The 19,333-nt window shown below is 47.8% G+C and overlaps 1 long non-coding RNA gene across 1 annotated transcript; it reads right to left on the bottom strand.

Annotated features, from left to right (window-relative positions):
• Positions 1-2,149: 2,149 nt before the first annotated feature.
• LOC140395950 (uncharacterized) lies at positions 2,150-19,238 on the bottom strand. The gene is made up of 3 exons (XR_011936416.1): positions 18,918-19,238; positions 8,242-8,313; positions 2,150-2,945 (listed from the first exon to the last, which is right to left on the bottom strand). It is a non-coding gene; the product is annotated as an uncharacterized lncRNA (long non-coding RNA).
• Positions 19,239-19,333: the final 95 nt, after the last annotated feature.

Raw genomic sequence — 19,333 nt, 5'->3', positions numbered from 1 at the left:
TAAGGGCAATTTTGGACACTAAGGGTAATTTATCATGGCCAATCCACCTAACCTGCACATCTTTGGACTGTGGGAGGAAACCGGAGCACCCGGAGGAAACCCACGCAGACACGGGAAGGACGTGCAGACTCCGCACAGACAGTGACCCAAGCCGGAATCGAACCTGGGACCCTGGAGCAGTGAAGCAATTGTGCTATCCACAATGCTACCGTGCTGCCCCTGTATGCTGAGAAGCTCTGCAGGAGAAGCTCCTCTCTTCCTCGCCGATATGTCTGATTCCTGTCTGGCAGAGAGCTGGATGCGTTCTACGAATGAACAAAGAACAAAGAACAAAGAAAATTACAGCACAGGAACAGGCCCTTTGGCCCTCCCAGCCTGCACTGATCCAGATCCTTTATCTAAACCTGTTGCCTATTTTCCAAAGATCTGCTTCCCTCTGTTCCCCGCCCGTTCATATATCTGTCTAGATGCAACTTAAATGATGCTATCGTGCCCGCCTCTACCACCTCCGCTGGCAAAGCGTTCCAGGCACCCACCACCCTCTGCATAAAAAACTTTCCATGCACATCTCCCTTAAGCTTTCCCCCTCTCACCTTGAAATCATGATCCCTTGTAATTGACACCCCCACTCTTGGAAAAAGCTTGTTGCTATCCACCCTGTCCATAACCTCTCATAATTTTGTAGACCTCAATCAGGTCCCCCCTCAACCTCCGTCTTTCCAACGAAACAATCCTAATCTACTCAACCTTTCTTCATAGCTAGCACCCTCCATACCAGGCAACATCCTGGTGAACCTCCTCTGCACCCTCTCTAAAGCATCCACATCCTTCTGGTAATGTGGCGACCAGAACTGCACGCAGTATTCCAAATGTGGCACCCTGAACCCCATACCTTTTCCATCAACCTGCCATGGGAAACTTTATCAAACGCCTTACTGAAGTCCATGTATATGACATCTACAGCCCTTCCCTCATCAATTGTCACTTCCTCAAAGAATTCTATTAGGTTTGTAAGACATGACCTTCCCTGCACAAAACCATGCTGCCTATCACTGATAAGTCTATTTTCTTCCAAATGTGAATAGATCCTATCCCTCAGTATCTTCTCCAACAGTTCGCCTACCACTGACGTCAAGCTCACTTGTCCACCTTAATGCCTTTTAGAATATCCAAAACTTCCCCCTTCCTTCTGCCAACTTGACCTAGAGTATTTAAACATCCATCCTTAGCCTCAACATCCGTCATGTCCCACTCCTTGGTGAATACCCATGCAAAGTACTCATTAAGAATCTCACCCATTTCCTCTGACTCCACGCATAAATTCCCTCTTTTGTCTTTGAGTGAGCCAATCCTTTCTCTAGTTACCCTCTTGCTCCTTATATACGAATAAAAGGCTTTGGGATTTTCCTTAACCCTGTTAGCCAAAGATATTTCATGACCCCTTTTAGCCCTCTTTATTGCGTGTTTGAGATTTGTCCTACTTTCCCATTATTCCTCCAAAGCTTCATCAGATTTAAGTCGCCTAGATCTTATGTATGCTTCCTTTTTCATCTTAGCTTCTCACAATTCCACCCGTCATCCATGGTTCCCTAATCTTGCCATTTCTATCCCTCATTTTCACAGGGACATGTCTGTCCTGCACTCTAATCAACCTTTACATAAAAGACTCCCACATTTCAAATGTGGATTTACCCTTAAAGAGCTGCTCCCAATCCACATTCCCTAGCTCCTGCCGAATTTTGTTATACTTGGCCTTTCCCCAATTTAGCACTCTTTCTTTAGGACCACTCTCGTCTTTGTCCATGAATATTCTAAAACTTACGGAATTGTGATCGCTATTCCCAAAGTAATCACCAACTGAAACTTTAACCACCTGGCCGGGATCCTTGGGGGCAGCACGGTAGCATTGTGGACAGCACAATTGCTTCAAGCTCCAGGGTCCCAGGTTCGATTCCGGCTTGGGTCACTGTCTGTGCGGAGTCTGCACGTCCTCCCCATGTGTGCGTGGGTTTCCTTCGGGTGCTCCGGTTTCCTCCCACAGTCCAAAGATGTGCAGGTTAGGTGGATTGGCCATGATAAATTGCCCTTAGTGTCCAAAATTGCCCTTAGTGTTGGGTGGGGTTACTGGGTTATGGGGATAGGGTGGAGATGTTGACCTTGGGTAGGGGGCTCTTTCCAAGAGCCCGTGCAGACTAGACGGGCCGAATGGCCTCCTCCTGCACTGTAAATTCTATGATTCCCCAATACCAGGTCCAGTATGGCCCCTTCCCGAGTTGGACTATTTACATACTGCTCTAAAAAACTCTCCTGGATGCTCCTTACAAATTCTGCTCCATCTACGCCTCCAACACTACATGAGTCCCATTCAATGTTGAGGAAGTTAAAATCTCCCATCACGACCACCCTATTGCGCCTACATTTTTCTATAATCTGTCTACATATTTGTACCTCTACTTCACGCTCGCTTTTGGGAGGCCTGTCGTAAGTCCCAACAATGTTACTGCACCCTTCCTATTTCTTAGCTCTACCCATATTGCCTCAGTGCTCGAATCCTCCATCGTGCCCTCCTTAATCACAGCTATGATATCATCTCTGACCAGTAATGCAACTCCTCCACCCCTGGGACGACTGGACCCGGGGCACTCATCGACCAGGGGCTCAGCAGAGTCCTGGGCTCCGGCATCCCCCCCGAGTGTGGGATCCCTGGGACATCCCTGCCTCCAGCTGCAGTGGATCATCAGCTGTGAAGTGCTCACCAGCGAGTAACCCAGAAGCCTGCCTTCTACTTAATCCCTCTAAGGTGTGAGTATCTGCGTTGGTGGAAGGTACTGGTGACAGATGTGACGCCTCTTCGATGGTTGTCGCCGAGATGTCTCCCGTTGAGCTGCTCGGATATGTGGTTTCCAGGGGGCGCGAGGATGGTCCACACTGCTCTTCTGATTTCCCTGCAAAGGAAAGTAGACGGCATTAGTACATCGCGGGGGATAAACAATTTATCATGGCCAATCCACCTAACCTGCACATCGTTTGATACGCAGAGCCAATAATGAAAATCATTTCTATTATAGGAACAAATATTGAAAAAGACAAAATAACCTTCTGCTCTCTCTCAACGCCCTCTCCCAACCCCACATTCTCTCAGCCCTCACACTCTGCCCCCCCCCCCCCCCACACTCTCTCACCCAATTCACATTTTCTCTGATCCCTCTTCACACTCTCTCTCAGTCCACTTCACACTCTGTCTCATCTCCCTCGTCCTCTCTCTCTCGCCCCTTCACATTCTCTCTCACACACATTGTCCTGTCACTCAGAAACTAGAGGGCCTTGTTCTCGACGCCCAGGCCCCACCCCAGTACCAATGTTCCCCGGCACCGTTACTCCCTGGCACATGTGCTCCCCAGGTCCCACAACCAGGCACCTCCTCTCCCTGGGCCTTGTTCCTGCTCATCGGCTTCCCAGTGCTCGGCTTCTCGCCCCTGTTCCCTGGCTCCCAGGGCCTCGCTCCTCAGTTCCCTGACCCTTGGCTCCATGGATCCTGCTCCTCGATTCCCCTTGGCTCCTCATGCCCTGAACTCACCCTGTTGGTAGTCGCTGCTCCTCTAATCACCAAGTGTTTCTCTCCCACATTGTACCCAATGATCTTTTCACTACACCATCATATCCCAAGATTTGTAGGAATACAGCTACAAATACGTAAAACATTCCAAAGATGTGCAAGTCAGGTGGATTGGCCATGCTAAATTGCCCCTTAGTGTCCAAAGGTGACGCATAGGATAGGTGAGAGTTTTTGGGATAGAGTGGAGGAATGGGTGGAGTGCTCTTTCAGAGGGTCAGTGAGAGGTGATGGGCCGAATGGCCTCTTTCTGCACTGTAGAGATTCTATTAGAAGTTTTTTTCCGAGGGCAACAATTCATGTTTTTATGTTTATTTCCTGTCCTCATACCTTTTCTATTACACTATTGCAATCATATTTTATTATGTCACTCAAAGTAAATTTAGAACTAAAGGATTAGGTAATGTAAAAACCAAAGATGCAGAATGTGACTATAAAAGTGCCAGTTAAAAACTGGAAACAATCCTGAATATCGTTCAGAAAGACCTACCGATATGTAAAACAATTTAAAAACAGGGAGCTGAACTGATCAAATCGCTTAAAATGCTTTTACAAAATTGTCCATCGCCATTCTTTCTCTAAGCAATTGCAATTTCTAATATGCAAATTGAATAGAAACAAATATAAAACCAATTTATTTAATGCCACTCAGATTGTGTGCTGATATATATATCTTTAAAATTAAAATATTGTAAAAAATAGTTACAATGCCAACGCAATTTTTGCAAAACCCAAATTAAGTGCAGAATTATTTTGTAGTCTCCCGTCACAGCATTATAAAGATTACGTTGAATGGAAGAATATGGAACCAACAATACTTCAGTACTGAAAGGATTTTTATTTACTCTTCCTTCCATTCAAGACATTCAATACATTAAATAGCTACACACACAGGTATAGAGGGTACAAAATATACCTGTGAAAGTACAGGCATGGCATATGAATGTGAGGAAAATTAATGCCTATATTTATGGAGAATAGTCTGTTCCATATAAGGAGGAGCAGATGTCCTCAATTCAACAGAATAATCTTCTCAATTGCTCTCATCAAAGGAACCTTGCTCAGTCCCCACTTTTTCATTAATGTTTACCTATGATTTGACTTAGTCTGAGATTTAGTATGATTAATCTTAGTCAAATGTTGAAACTATATTTAGGATTACTTGTCTGATTTAGCCGAATAGGTTTTGGGGGTGTGATAAATTTTATATGGAAGATTTCTATTTCCGTGATAAATGTTGAATATATACCTTCTTTAGCAAATATATTGTACAAATGCGTTATGTGGCAGAGTTCTCTTAACTCTGGACCAGATGGTTATGGTTAAGAATGATTGAGTGATTCATGAACAAAGGATTTTAATTTGGATAAGGCTGATTTTCGAGTGATGAGCAGGAAATGGCCACAATCGACTGAGAAGAATTAAAAATTGATAAAACTAAACAGTGGGAGGTGTTTTGTAATACCTTACTTCCCCAGTTGACCAAGCTTGTTCAATTATCATAGAATCATAGGATCTACAGTGCAGAAGGAGGCCATTCGGCCCACAAAGTCTGCACCGGCTCTTGGAAAGAGCACCCTACCCAAGCCCACACCTCCACCCTATCCCCATAACCCAGTAACCCCACTCAACCAACACGAAGGGCAATTTTGCACACTAAGGGCAATTTAGCATGGCCAATCCACCTAACCTGCACATCTTTGGACTGCGGGAGGAAACCGGAGCACCCGGAGGAAACCCACGCCCACAAGGGGGAGAACGTGCAGACTCCGCACAGACAGTGACCCAGCCGCAAATCGAACCTGGGACCCTGGTGCTGTGAAGCAATTGTGCTAACTACCGTGCTGTCCTGTACAAGTGAAGCCCTTTCCCTTTAAAGATATGAAACACCATTTGAAGGAAAAAAGCATCCCTTGTACAATTCAACAACCTTGGTCATCAGGGGAAGTGAGAGATATTAGAAAAGTAAAAGAAAGAGCTTTTGCAAAGCTAAGAGCAGTAGAAATCCAACGGACTGGGACCGGTTTAAAGAACAGCAAAGGAAAAAAAAGGAAGTGTAAGACCTGCAAAAAGGAAATGCAAGAAAAAGATTGCGACGGCTAGCAAGAACAGATTAAAGGTTTTATAGATCTATTTGGAGAAATTTGATGACGATGAGTCACTTAATGGGCCACTTAATGACTGATGTATATGAAATTGGGTTGTTTTGAAGACACCCAACCACAGGTCCTTCCTGCTCTCAGTAACTGTCACTCTTTTTTCACTTGAAATTGCTGAGAGTGGGAACTGACAGCAGAGCAGTGATTGGAGGAGCATGCACGGGTTGTAAGATTTTGATAATTCTACTAATTTTTAGAAACTGTAATATCTATGGATTTTGTTCTTTAATCCCAGTTTTAAATTGAGTGGTTCAGATTTGACGTTTTGTTGGACAATTAAGTCAAGATAGTTGGGGACAGAAAAGCAGTTGTTTGTGATTAAACAATTGAGTCTTGAGCTAAAGCTGTCAATACAATTAGATGTTTACTTTTTTTAATCAGTTGAAGGAATTACTAAAAGGATTGAGGATTTAAGATGACACCATGTTTAAACAAACCAGGCATTGCTTTAATTGATCTGTACCAGAGAGGGGAATCTTTGTTCTCTGATATTATGATAGGAAGTGGTCTTAATTGTTGATTTTAATAGCTCTAATATGGGGATTGGGTGCAGGTATGTTGACAAGAGAATGTGACTTTATTTATGGCTTCTTTGTAGCTGGAAGGAAATGTGAAATTGTTTGTGATGGAATGTAAACTTCTGGAGTCTATGGGCCATAAAGCAGAGGTTGCTGCAAAGGTGTGGTAACACAAGATGATTTGTGTCCCATGGCCAAAAGGAGGAGTGAACTTGCACCATTCCAAAAAAAAAGGAGACACGGGAGACTGGGAGATAAAAGTTAAGAAATGGTAATCCTCGTTCGCACAGTGAAACCATGGTGTCTGGGTTATGACTCTTTTGGACATAGTTCAACATCACTTCAAAGATAAAGGAAGAAGGACATTGCCTGTGCTGACAACACCAAGAGTTCCTGGGATCGTGAGAGATGAGAAACTTCTATGTTTTCACTGCGACCTGTTAAGTATATGTAAAATATTGCTTCATAAATTCCACTTGATTCATAAATGCTAGTTATTCATATCTTTTAGGTCAATCAAACACAACTGAGGACGCCCAATTCTTAGAAATTAAAAATTCAGACCTGTCGCGGCAATTGCTGGAGAGAATGTGACTTCTCGTCCAATAGGATGGGAGCGCGCGCGGTTTAACGGAGAGGGTGGGCTTTAAACACGCAGTTGTTTTGTCTGGACTGAAAGAGTAGCAGGAGTATGGATTGTCATTGCTGTATCCTGTAAAGTTTTTCTGTTTGTAAATAAAATGGTTATTGCCTTATTCACTGGTGGTCACTGGAGTTTTTGTTACTACTTAGAACAAAGAACAAAGAAATGTACAGCACAGGAACAGGCCCTTCGGCCCTCCAAGCCCGTGCCGACCATGCTGCCCGACTAAACTACAATCTTCTACACTTCCTGGGTCCGTATCCTTCTATTCCCATCCTATTCATATATTTGTCAAGATGCCCCTTAAATGTCCCTATCGTCCCTGCTTCCACTACCTCCTCCGGTAGCGAGTTCCAGGCACCCACTACCCTCTGCGTAAAAAACTTGCCTCGTACATCTACTCTAAACCTTGCCCCTCTCACCTTAAACCTATGCCCCCTAGTCATTGACCCCTCTACCCTGGGGAAAAGCCTCTGACTATCCACTCTGTCTATGCCCCTCATAATTTTGTATACCTCTATCAGGTCTCCCCTCAACCTCCTTCGTTCCAGTGAAAACAAACCGAGTTTATTCAATCGCTCCTCATAGCTAATGCCCTCCATACCAGGCAACATTCTGGTAAATCTCTTCTGCACCCTCCCTAAAGCCTCCACATCCTTCTGGTAGTGTGGCGACCAGAATTGAACACTATACTCCAAGTGTAGGCAATGAGGATGATTGGCGCTCCATTTTCAGAGGACCTGAAAAGGGGTTTCCATTCTTATTCAAATCAAAAGGAGTACCATCATGCCATTTTTTGGTAAACGTCAGCTATTTGATGCAAATGAAGAGAGGGTGTAATACGTAGAGCGTGTGCGTTATTTGTTTCAGAGAAAACAATGTGGAGAGGGAGGAGAAAATGACTTTGTTCACGGCCTGCAGCACCCAGACATATAGTGTATTAAGATGTTTGGCCTACCCAGAGACACCCGATTCAAAATCATTTACCGAGCTCGAGGAGTTGGTCAGGAACCATTACCATCCAAAACTCTCTACCCTTGTCCAGAGGTATAAATTTAATTTGACAGGGAAGGCCCCAGGAGAATCTGTTGCAGATTTTGTAGTCAGATTAAGGAAACTAGTGGAATATTGCGCGGTTGGCGCATTCCTGAATGATATGTTAAGAGATAGGTTACTGTGCGGGATAAATAAACATGACAATCCAAAGGGAGCTGCTAGCGAAGTCACAGCTTGACTTCACAAAGACAATAGAAGGAACCTTATCCATGGAAAGCGCAGAAAAAGGCGTTCAAGAATTGCAAAGCGTACCTGGAGCGAGGTCAACCAGTTGGAGCGAGGGACCGCAAGCAACGGCAGTTGCAGTATTCGGGTTGAGGGTGCCTGTTCGAACAAAGGAAAGTAGACTGAAGCAGAAAACTGAGGTAAAACCCATTGTTTTGACCAAACAAGAAATCTTTTTTTTTAAATATGTTTATTCACATTTTTCCAACAAAATTTTTTAACAAACAAGCCCCCCCCCCATAACAAAAAGAAGAAAGAACACAAACACCACACTCAAAAATAATAAACTACTTATACATTGGGTTTCTCCCGCATAGGTTAACCCCCCCCCCCCATATGACATTCAGGAGTACCCTTGGGGAAACCCCCCCCCTCCCCACCCGCCCAAATACCCCCCCGAAAGAGACCCCCCCCTCCCCCCCGCCCCTGGGTTGCTGCTGCTGACCTCCTCCTAGCACCCTGTCCTGAATCCTCTGTGCCGGGAGCAACCGGAATTCCCTCACCTGCCGCCTCACAAACGCCCTCACTTGCATATACCTGAACGCATTTCCCGGGGGTAACCCAAACTTCTCCTCCAGCGCCCCTAGGCTCGCAAACGTCCCATCGATAAACAGGTCCCCCATTCTTCTGATCCCTGCCCGATACCAGCTCCGAAACCCCCCCATCCATCCTTCCCGTGACGAACCGATGGTTCTCCCGAATCGGGGACCAAACCAAGGCTCCTATCTCACCCCTATGCCGTCTCCACTGCCCCCAGATCTTCAACGTTGCCGCCACCACCGGACTCGTGGTGTACCTTGTCGGCGAGAGCGGCAGCGGTGCCATCACCAGCGCCCTAAGGCTCGTGCCCCTGCAGGACGCCATCTCCAACCTCTTCCAAGCCGCCCCCTCTCCCTCTATTATCCACTTACGGATCATCGCCACGTTGGCTGCCCAATAGTAGCCGCACAGATTCGGCAGCGCCAGCCCTCCCTGTCCCTGCTACGCTCCAAAAACACCCTGTTTACCCTCGGGGTCTTATTTGCCCACACGAAACCCATGATGCTCCTACCTACCCGCTTAAAAAAGGCCTTGGTAATCACAATGGGAAGGCACTGGAACACAAAGAGAAACCTCGGGAGGACCATCATTTTAACCGACTGTACCCTGCCCGCTAGCGAGAGTGGCAGCACATCCCATCTTTTGAAATCCTTCTCCATCTGCTCCACCAACCGCGTCAAATTGAGCTTGTGCAGGGCCCCCCAGCTCCCAGCCACCTGGATCCCCAAGTACCGAAAGTTCCTTTCCGCCCTCTTCAATGGTAGGTCGCCTATCCCCCTTTGCTGGTCCCTGGATGCACCACAAAGAGCTCACTTTTCCCTACGTTGAGCGGACAGCCCGAGAAGTCCCCAAACTCCCTTAGGATCCGCATGACCTCCACCATCCCCTCGACTGGATCTGCCACATACAGCAACAGGTCGTTCGCAGACGGCGACACCCGATGTTCCTCTCCTCCTCGGACCAACCCCCTCCATTTCCTGGACTCCCTTAGTGCCATGGCCAAAGGCTCAATTGCCAATGCAAACAACAAGGGGGACAGGGGGCACCCCTGCCTCGTCCCTCGGTACAGCTGAAAGTGCTCCAACCTCCGCTGATTCGTAGCCACACTCGCCACCAGGGCTCTATATAGGAGCCTAACCCAACTGATAAACCCCTCCCCGAACCCAAACCTCCGCAACACTTCCCAAAGATACTCCCACTCCACCAGGTCGAAGGCCTTCTCCGCGTCCATAGCTGTCACTACCTCCGCCTCTACCTCCACCGATGGCATCATAATCACGTTGAGGAGCCTCCGCACATTGGTGCTTAGCTGCCTGCCCTTTACAAATCCTGTCTGGTCCTCATGAATCAGGCCAGGGACACAGTCCTCAATTCTCGTAGCCAGCAACGTAGCATCCACATTGAGGAGCGAGATCGGTCTATACGACCCACATTGCAGCGGGTCCTTCTCCCGCTTCAGAATCAGCGAGATCAGCGCCCCAGACATTGCCGGGGGCAGGGTCCCCCTCTCCCTTGCCTCATTGAAAGTTCTCACTAACAACGGGCCTAGAAGGTCTTCATATTTCCTATAAAACTCAACCGGGAACCCATCTGGCCCCGGGGCCTTCCCCACCTGCATGTTCCCCAATCCTTAAATCAGCTCCTCCAACCCAATTGGCGCCCCTCAGCCAGCCACCTCCTGCTCCTCCACCCTCGGGAACCTCAATTGATCCAAAAATCGTCGCATCCCCTCTTCCCCCGCTGGGGGCTCAGATCTGTACAGCTCCGCGTAGAAGTCCTTAAATACCTCATTTACTCTCACCGCACTCCGCACCGTATTCCCCCTGCTATCCTTAACTCCACCTATCTCCCTCGCTGCCATCTTCTTACGGAGCTGGTGTGCCAGCATCCGGCTCGCCTGCTCCCCATACTCGTACGTCACCCCCTGTGCTTTCCTCCACTGTGCCTCTGCTTTCCCTGGGGTCAACAGGTCAAACTCCGTCTGGAGGCTTCGCCGCTCCCTAAGTAGTCACTCCTCGGGGGCCTCTGTCCACCCTTAAGATCTCCCCCACCAACCTCTCCCTTCCCTCTCTCTTCTCCCTGTGGGCCCTAATGGAGATTAACTCTCCCCTGACCACCGTCTTCAACGCCTCCCAGACTACCCCCACCTGCACCTCTCCATTGTCATTGGCCTCCAAGTATCTCTCAATGCACCCCCGCACCCTCCCGCACACCTCCTCATCCGCCAGTAATCCCACATCAAGACGCCACAGCGGGCGCTGGTCCCTCTCCTCTCCTAACTCCAGCTCCACCCAGTGCGGGGCATGGTCTGAGATGGCTATGGCCGAATACTCCGTTCCTTCCACTTTCGGGATTAGCGCCCTACTCAAAACAAAAAAATATATCCGGGAGTAGGCTCTATGTACATGGGAAAAGAATGAGAATTCCCTGGCCAGGGGCCTAGCAAACCTCCATGGATCCACTCCCCCCATCTGGTCCATAAACCCCCTAAGCACCTTGGCCGCAGCTGGCCTCTTCCCCGTCTTGGATCTGGAGTGATCTAATGCTGAATCCAGCGGCGTGTTGAAATCCCCCCCCCCCATTATCAAGCTTCCTGCCTCCAGTTCCGGAATCCGACCCAGCATGCGCTTCATAAATCCGGCATCATCCCAGTTCGGGACGTATACGTTTACCAGTATCACCCACACCCCCTGCAACCTACCGTTCACCATCACGTATCGACCCCCATTATCCACTACAATATTCTTGGCCTCAAACGACACCCGCTTCCCCACCAGTATTGCAACCCCTCTGTTCTTCGCATCCAGCCCCAAATGAAATACCTGTCCTACCCATCCCTTTCTCAACCTGACCTGGTCTGCCACCTTCAAATGTGTCTCCTGAAGCATGACTACGTCTGCCTTCAGTCCCTTTAAGTGCGCGAACACTCGGGCCCTCTGAACCGGCCCATTCAGGCCCCTCACATTCCAAGTTATCAGCCGGATTGGGGGGCTTCTCACCCCCCCACACCGACTAGCCATCTCCTTTTCTAGGCCAGTCACGTGCCTGCGCCTCCCGCACCCTCCAGTCCCCCAGATGGCGGACCCACGCCCCGATACCTCTCCTATTTCCAGTTCCCCATTGGCCAATGCAGCAGCAACCCTATACTCCCCCTCCCCCCCCGCTAGATCCATATCTAGCTCTTTTGCTCCCCCATAACACTCCCGTAACTCAGCTGACTCCTGCTGACCCCGGCCTCTCCCGCCATTCCATCGACCCCCCCCAGTGTGGGAATCCCCCCTCCCCCTCCTCCCTAGCATTCAGTGTGCGTTCCTCCGACCCCCACCGCCATCCTTCCCAAGCACGGGAAAAAGCCCGCGCTTTCCTGAGCCGGCCCCGCCCCCTCTGGCGCAGCTCCTTTTGTGGCCTTATCTCAACTCCCCCATCCCCGGGCCTCCCCTCCCTCCAACACCGGCACCCACACTCTCCCACAGTCTCCCCATCAAATCCCTTCATCTATCCCCATCCAGCACCCAACCAAGGGAACATTCCCTATACGTAGTTAAAACCATATATACAGCAGACATCCCCCCCCACAACCACAGACCCTCAATTTTCAGTCTGTATAAAGCTCCAAGCCTCCTCAGGCGTTTCGAAATAGTGGTGCCGATCTTGGAATGTGACCCACAATCACGCTGGCTGCAGCATACCGAACTTCACCCCCTTCCGATGGAGCACCGCCTTGGCCCGATTAAAGCCAGCTCTCTTCTTGGCCACCTCTGCACTCCAGTCCTGGTAGATTCGGATCTCTGTGTTCTCCCACCTGCTGCTCCGCTCTGTCTTGGCCCATCTCAGGACACACGCTCTGTCCATAAAGCGGTGAAACCTCACCACTACAGCCCTTGGCGGCTCATTGGCCTTGGGTCTCCTTGCCAGGACCCGGTGAGCCCCATCTAGCTCCAGGGGTCTCGGGAAAGCTCCCGCGCCCATCAGCGAATTGAGCATCGTGCTCACATATGCCCCGGTATCGAGCCCCTCAACTCCTTCAGGGAAACCCAGAATCAGAAGATTCTTCCTCCTCGACCTATTCTCCAGGTCCTCAAATCTTTCCGCCCACCTCTTATGCAGCTCCTCATGCGCCTCCACCTTCACCGCCAGGCCCAAGATCTCATCCTCGTTCTCCGAGGCTTTCTGCCGCACCTCCCGGATCGCCGCCCCCTGGGCCCTCTGGGTCTCCACTAGCTTCCCAATCGCCGCCTTCATTGGCGCCAACATTTCTGTCTTCAGCTCCTCAAAGCAGCGTTTAAGAAACTCCTGCTGCTCCTGCGACCACTGCGCCCATGCTGCTTGGTCTCCACCCGCCGCCATCTTGCTTTTTCTCCCTCTCACTTTTCACTGCTCCAAGATCTCTTTTTTCACCGCTCCACTCCTGGTCCAATCCATATACTGTCGGGGGGACCTTGCTGTCACCTTCCCACACTGGAAGCCATCGAACAAGTGCCATTGGGTCCCCTCTAGAGAGCCCTAAAGTCCGTTCTCGGCGGGAGCTGCCGAACGTGCGACCTATTCAGGCATGGCCGCAACCGGAAGTCCCAAACAAGAAATCTTAACAAGTGTTCCAGATGTGGGAGAAGTCACACCGCGGAGAAGTGTTTCAGGTGTGGTAGGAGGGGTCACTTAAGGCATAGAAGGAGACAGAAGCCAGCGCCAGTCCACAGTATGGGGAGGAACAGTTGCCTGAGTGAAATATGTTGACAATAAACCACATTAACGTGGGCGAAGTGGCCCCAATCACCTTGGTATTGCGAGTTAATAGACGGCCTTTGAAAATGGAAATGGACACAGGGTTTTCAGCAACTGTCACTGCGGAACAAACTTACCATTATTTGCAGGATGCAGTCCAACCTTTGAGGCTGGAGAACACCATGGCCAAGCTAGCGACCTTTATTAGGGAGACACTTAAAATCAAGGGGACTAGGAAAACACCTGTAGCCTACAGATAGCAGCCAGCCTAGCTCCCACTTATTGTCATATTAGGACAAGGACCAAGTCTAACGAATAACAAGGAGCAAGTCTAATGAGTAACAAGCCAAGTAGGAAATGGGGATTCTGTAGATGTGGTGTATCTGGTCTTCCAGAAGGCATTTGATAAGGTGCCACACAAAAGGTTAATACACAAGGTAAGATCATATGGGTCGAGAGCTTCAAGTTTTTAGGTGTACAGATCACCAACAGCCTGTCCTGGTCCCCCCATGCCGACACAAAAGTTAAGAAAGCCCACCAACGACTCTACTTTCTCAAGAAGACTAAGGAAATTTGGCATGTCAGCTACGACCCTCACCAACTTCTACAGATGCGCCATAGAAAGCATTATTTCTGGTTGTATCACAGCTTGGTATGGAGCCTGCTCTGCCCAAGACCACAGGAAACGACAAAAGGTCGTGAATGTAGCCCAGTCCATCACGCAAACCAGCCTCCCATCCATTGACTCTATCTATAATTCCCGCTGCCTCGGAAAGGCAGCCAGCATAATTAAGGGCCCCACGCACCCCGGACATACTCTCTTCCACCTTCTTCCGCCAGGAAAAAGATACCGAAGTTTTAGGTCACGTACCAACCGACTCAAGAACATCTTCTTCCCGACGGCCATCAGACTTTTGAATGGACCTACCTTGTATTAAGTTGATCTTTTCTCTGCACCTTGCTATAACTGTAACATTATATTCTGCAGTCTCTCTTTCATTTGCTATGCATTGTTTGTACAGCATGCAAGAAACAATACTTTTCACTGTATACTAATACATGTGACAATAATAAATCAAATCAAATTATGGGGTAATTTATTAGCTTGGATCGAAGTAGAGAGTTGGGATAAATGGGTCTTTTTCTGGTTGGCAAGATGTAACTAGTGGGGGTGCCACAGGGTTTGGTCCTTGGCCCCAACTATTTACAATCTATAAAGCTGATCTCAGTAATGATAGCCAAGAAAAACTATTACTGATCGTCGTAAACACCCAGCAGACCCACTAATGTCCTTTAGGGAAGGAAACCCTTACCTGGTTTGGCCTACTGATTCTAGGCCGACAGAAATGTGGTTGACTTTACCTGCCCTCTGAAGTGAGCTAGCAAGACACTCAGTTCAAGACAATTGCGCGTGGGCAACAAATGTTGAAGTTGCCAGTGGCACGCACAGAATTTCACGCTCCACACTTCACAGTAGCAGACTGTACTGGTCAATGTCACCAATGATCTCCCCTATTATTGTGACCATAATTCCCTAACTCTCCTGTCACATATCGGCAATTCTACTGTCCTCTACAATTACTTCCTGCACTTCAGCATTGGGATATTATCTCTGATTTTTCTCTTGCTTGCCTCAGTGAAGGTGATGAATTGATGCCAGTGTAATGGAACTCAGTAGGCTTGTAACAAGCCATCTTGGCTACAAACCATTTGCAGGCCAGGAGCCCTACAATCCTTCCAACCCACCTCCTCAGAAATGGCTGGAAGCGGAATGGAGCTGGCATTCACAGAGGAGCTATTTTTAGCTCCTGCCCACATCCTATCCAGGCCTAGGTGGGGGCTCAAAATCCTGCCCAGGATGTCTGAATCTTTGTTGACAATAGCCAGCACTACTATGCTGCATTATCCATTGACTCATGGTGTTGTCAGTCTGAAGCAAACACGCAGATTCTTGCAAACTGAGCATGAGAGATATTTCAGTGGAATGATGCCTCTCAGGTAATCTTGTGAGAGGGCACCAAAATCTCAGGATTTTGCTGTGCTGCGTTGCCGGAAAGTCAGAAGCCAGGTTGGCGCTGGAGTCAGGAAACTGGCGGTGACCAAGAAAGCTTGCAACAGTGGGTAAGATGGAGGCCACAAGAAGAAAGGGAAAGCGCAAGTTAGCAGCTCCTGCCAACAGTGTGAGAAGCCCTGACAGTAGTGGTGAGGACCTCCAGGCCTGTGACCATGTGTTGGTGTGAGGTAACAGCCCGTTAATTGACTGTGTTGTGTCCAGGTCAGAAAGGCCCAGTACTCTATTGAAATCTGTGCTTTGTTTGCTGGGTCTAGCTGGGCAATGCAAAGGTCTTCAGGTTCAGCAGTCTATGGAGAGAAAACGTCTTGACAGAATTTCTGCTCTCTAATTGCTGTCTTGTGATCTCGACTGGAAAATGCTTAAAACCAGGGATTTGTGCGTGTGTGTGTGTGGATATTGAGTGAAAACTCAATTGTGCATATCTCTGATAGCTAAAGCTGACTTAAGGGCAACTTGGATGTGATGCCAATTGAATTGTTATCACAGTCTGAAGTTGGAAGGGAGGGGAAGGGAGTTGGACAGATGCTTGAAGGAAAATAACTTAAAATATGATGCGTAGAAGTTGGGATGGAAACTGGTGAGTGTATGAATGGTTATGGTAGATCATCTTATCCTAGAGGCAATCTTAACTAATGACAGGATATTTAGAGGGAATTTGAAGAAGCTGTTTTACCCGGAGGGTGGTGGGGATACGGAGCTCATTGAGACGGGAGCACTCACACATTTACAAAGCATTTAGATGAGCAATTGAAATGCTGTACCTTCAAGCCTATGGTCCAGTTGCTGGAAAATGGGGTTAGGATAAGTACTTGATGACGACTGCAGCCATGATGTGCCAAAGGGCCTCTTGCTGAGCTGCAGGACCTTATGACTCTAAAATATTACCAAATTGCTTTACCTACTAGGGTGGGAATTTATAAACCTCTCTAGCTCTCTTCCCTCCTTCAAGACGCTCTTTTACCAAGGTTTTGCCCATCTGCCCAAATGTAGACATATGTGGTTCAGTGATAAATTTTGCTTCACAACACTTCACTGAAGTGACTTGGGAAGATTTATCACAGTGAAAACACTGCATAGATACATATTGTTGTTGTAAAATATTTTCAGATGCAGCGATATAGAGCTCCGGCCTATTGGAGATAAAATAAGCCACTATTGCGATTTACTTTCAAAATTATATTGGGTTATGCTTTAAAAAACAGTAACTTGTAATTCTAAAGCCAAACCTCTTGATTTTTAAGAGTTTGTCTCCTGATTTTTGGGATGGGAGTTTGTCATTATTGTGTAAATTACCTGTCTTACATCAGTATCTCTGTGAGCCAGAATTTGTATGTTAGCAAAACAAGAGGCCTTGCATCAGTATCAAAACTATCAATTTTTTTGAATTAATTTACGGGATGTGGGCATCACTGGTTAGACCAGCATTTATTGCCCATCCCTAGTTGCCCTTCAGAAGGTGGCGGTCAGCTGCCTTCTTGAACCGCTGCAGTCCTTGAGGTGTAGGTACACCCACCGTGCTGTTAGAGATGCCGATCCAGAATTTTGACCCAGTGATGGTGAAGGAACGGTGATATGTTTCCAAGTCAGGGTGGTAAATGGCTTGGAGGGGAACCTCCAGGTGGTGTGGTTCCCAGGTATCTGCTGCTCTTGTCCTTCGAGATGGTGGTATGTCATGGGTTTGGAAGGTGCTGCCCAAGGAACCTTGGTGAGTTACTGCAGTGTATCCTGTAGATTGTACACTCTACTGCCACTGTTCGTCAGTTGTGGAGGGTTTGAATGTTTGTGGAAGGAGGAGCAATCAAGCAGGCTGCTTTGTCCTGGATACTGTCGGGCTTCTTCAGTGTTGTTGGAGCTGCACTCATCCAGGCAAGTGGAGAGTATTGCAACACACTCCTGACCTGTGCCTTGTAAATGGTGGGCAGGCTTTGAGGGGCTCAGGAGTCGAGTTATCCGCCACAGGAATCCTAGCCTCTGACCTGCTCAAGTATTAATGTGGCTAATCCAGTTCCGTTTCTGGTCAATGGTAACCCCCAAGATGTTGATCATGGGGGAATTCAGCGATGGTAATGCCATTGAATGTCTTGGGGTGTTGGTTCGATCCTCTTTAATTGGAGATGGTCATTGCCTGGCACTTGCTGCATGGATGATACTCGCCACTTGTCAGCCCAAGTCTGGATATTGCCCATATCTTGCTGCATTTGGACATGAACTGCTTCAGTATCTGAGGAGTTGCGAATGGTGCTGAACATTGTGCAGTCATCCGCAAACACCCCCACTTCTGACCTTATGATGGAAAGGTCATTGGTGGAGCAGCTGAAGATGGTTAGGCCGAGGAGACTACCCAGAGGAACACCTGCAGTGATGTCCTGGATCTGAGATGATTGACCTCAACCACCACAACCATCTTCCTTTGTGCCAGGTATGACTCCAACCAGTGGAGAGATTTCCCCGATTCCCATTAACTCCGGTTTTGCTAAGGCTCCTTGATGCCATGCTCGATCAAATGCTGCCTTAATGTCAACGGCAGTCCCTCTCACCTCAGGCATTCAGCTCTTTTGTCCATGTTCAAACCAAGGCTGTAATGAGGTCAGGAGCTGAGTGAACCTGGCAGTATCCAAACTAAGCGTCCGTGAGCAGGTTGTTGCTGAGTAAGCATTGTTGATGACCCCTTCCATCACTTTACTGATGATCAAGAGTAGGCTAATGGGGCAATAATTCACCGGGTTGGATTGTCCTGTTGCTTGTGTACTATAACGTTATGAAAACCTGGGTTAAGACGCAAAGGCAGTATGACTGCTTGAGCTGTGATTAAGGTGTTGTAAAAGGGAGCTAATCATTGATTTGTAGGTGAAGTGTTCTGCTAATAGATCTTGAGAATCATTTACTGGTTTACAGTTGGATAGCGAATGGGATAGTTACATTTGAAGGACCCCTAGGTATAGATAATTTATGTGGGGTATGGTGTTTGGTCCTGGCTAAACTAGTCAAGGGACATCGTGTAAGAGACAAAAGAATGCCTTATGCTTTGGTACAGATGATGTAGTTAATGGGAGGGGCAAGATGTCATAAAAGGCAGTTGGCCCTGTTTCTCAGCTGAACATAAGTGTTTTAGTTTGGCCCTTAACGGTTCTCTCTCCAAAGATTCTGCATAGAGAAAAGAAAGTCGAAATCTGATTGTTAACTTTATTCATGAGTGATATTTGAAATATATTTGTTTGCTTAATTGGAATGTAGTGGCAGGTTTGGGAAGTTAACATTTTTTTCTCTTTCACTTAAGAACTATTGTAACTGTTAACCGTAAAGCTATTTCTTTGTTACTGATGCCGTTAATTCTATATTTATAAATTAAAGTTTTGATTTAACATACCTATGGGTCAGTGTTATCACTCCTGGGATGCGGTAACATGTCCTCGCAGCATAAAAAAGTTGGGTCTCATCCGGGATCCTAACATTCTGCTGCTGGAAATTTGCAAATTCCTGTCTTTTCCCAAGAATTTTGGACTTCCAATCGTCAAGCAGCAAAAAGGGGAGAGGGGGCTAGAAGTGTGCTTCAAAAATATAATTTTAGATATTCTCCTCCAATGTTCACATTGGCAAAATGAGGGGAGAACAGTTTGATGGAGTTTTTTCCTGAGGAGACTCTGACCTTGCACCTGACCAGCAACTAGCCCAACCTGACCTGCTGGACGAAGCAGTGACAGCCACGGCGCCCGGTGCACTGTGGGCTGCTGGAGGAGTCGGCGGTGGCCTCAGCGCCCAGTGCACTGTGGGCTATTGGAGGAG

Source organism: Scyliorhinus torazame, chromosome 19 (genome assembly GCF_047496885.1).
Source record: "Scyliorhinus torazame isolate Kashiwa2021f chromosome 19, sScyTor2.1, whole genome shotgun sequence".
Lineage (NCBI taxonomy): Eukaryota > Metazoa > Chordata > Chondrichthyes > Carcharhiniformes > Scyliorhinidae > Scyliorhinus > Scyliorhinus torazame.
This window is presented reverse-complemented; position numbering and strand designations above follow the sequence as displayed.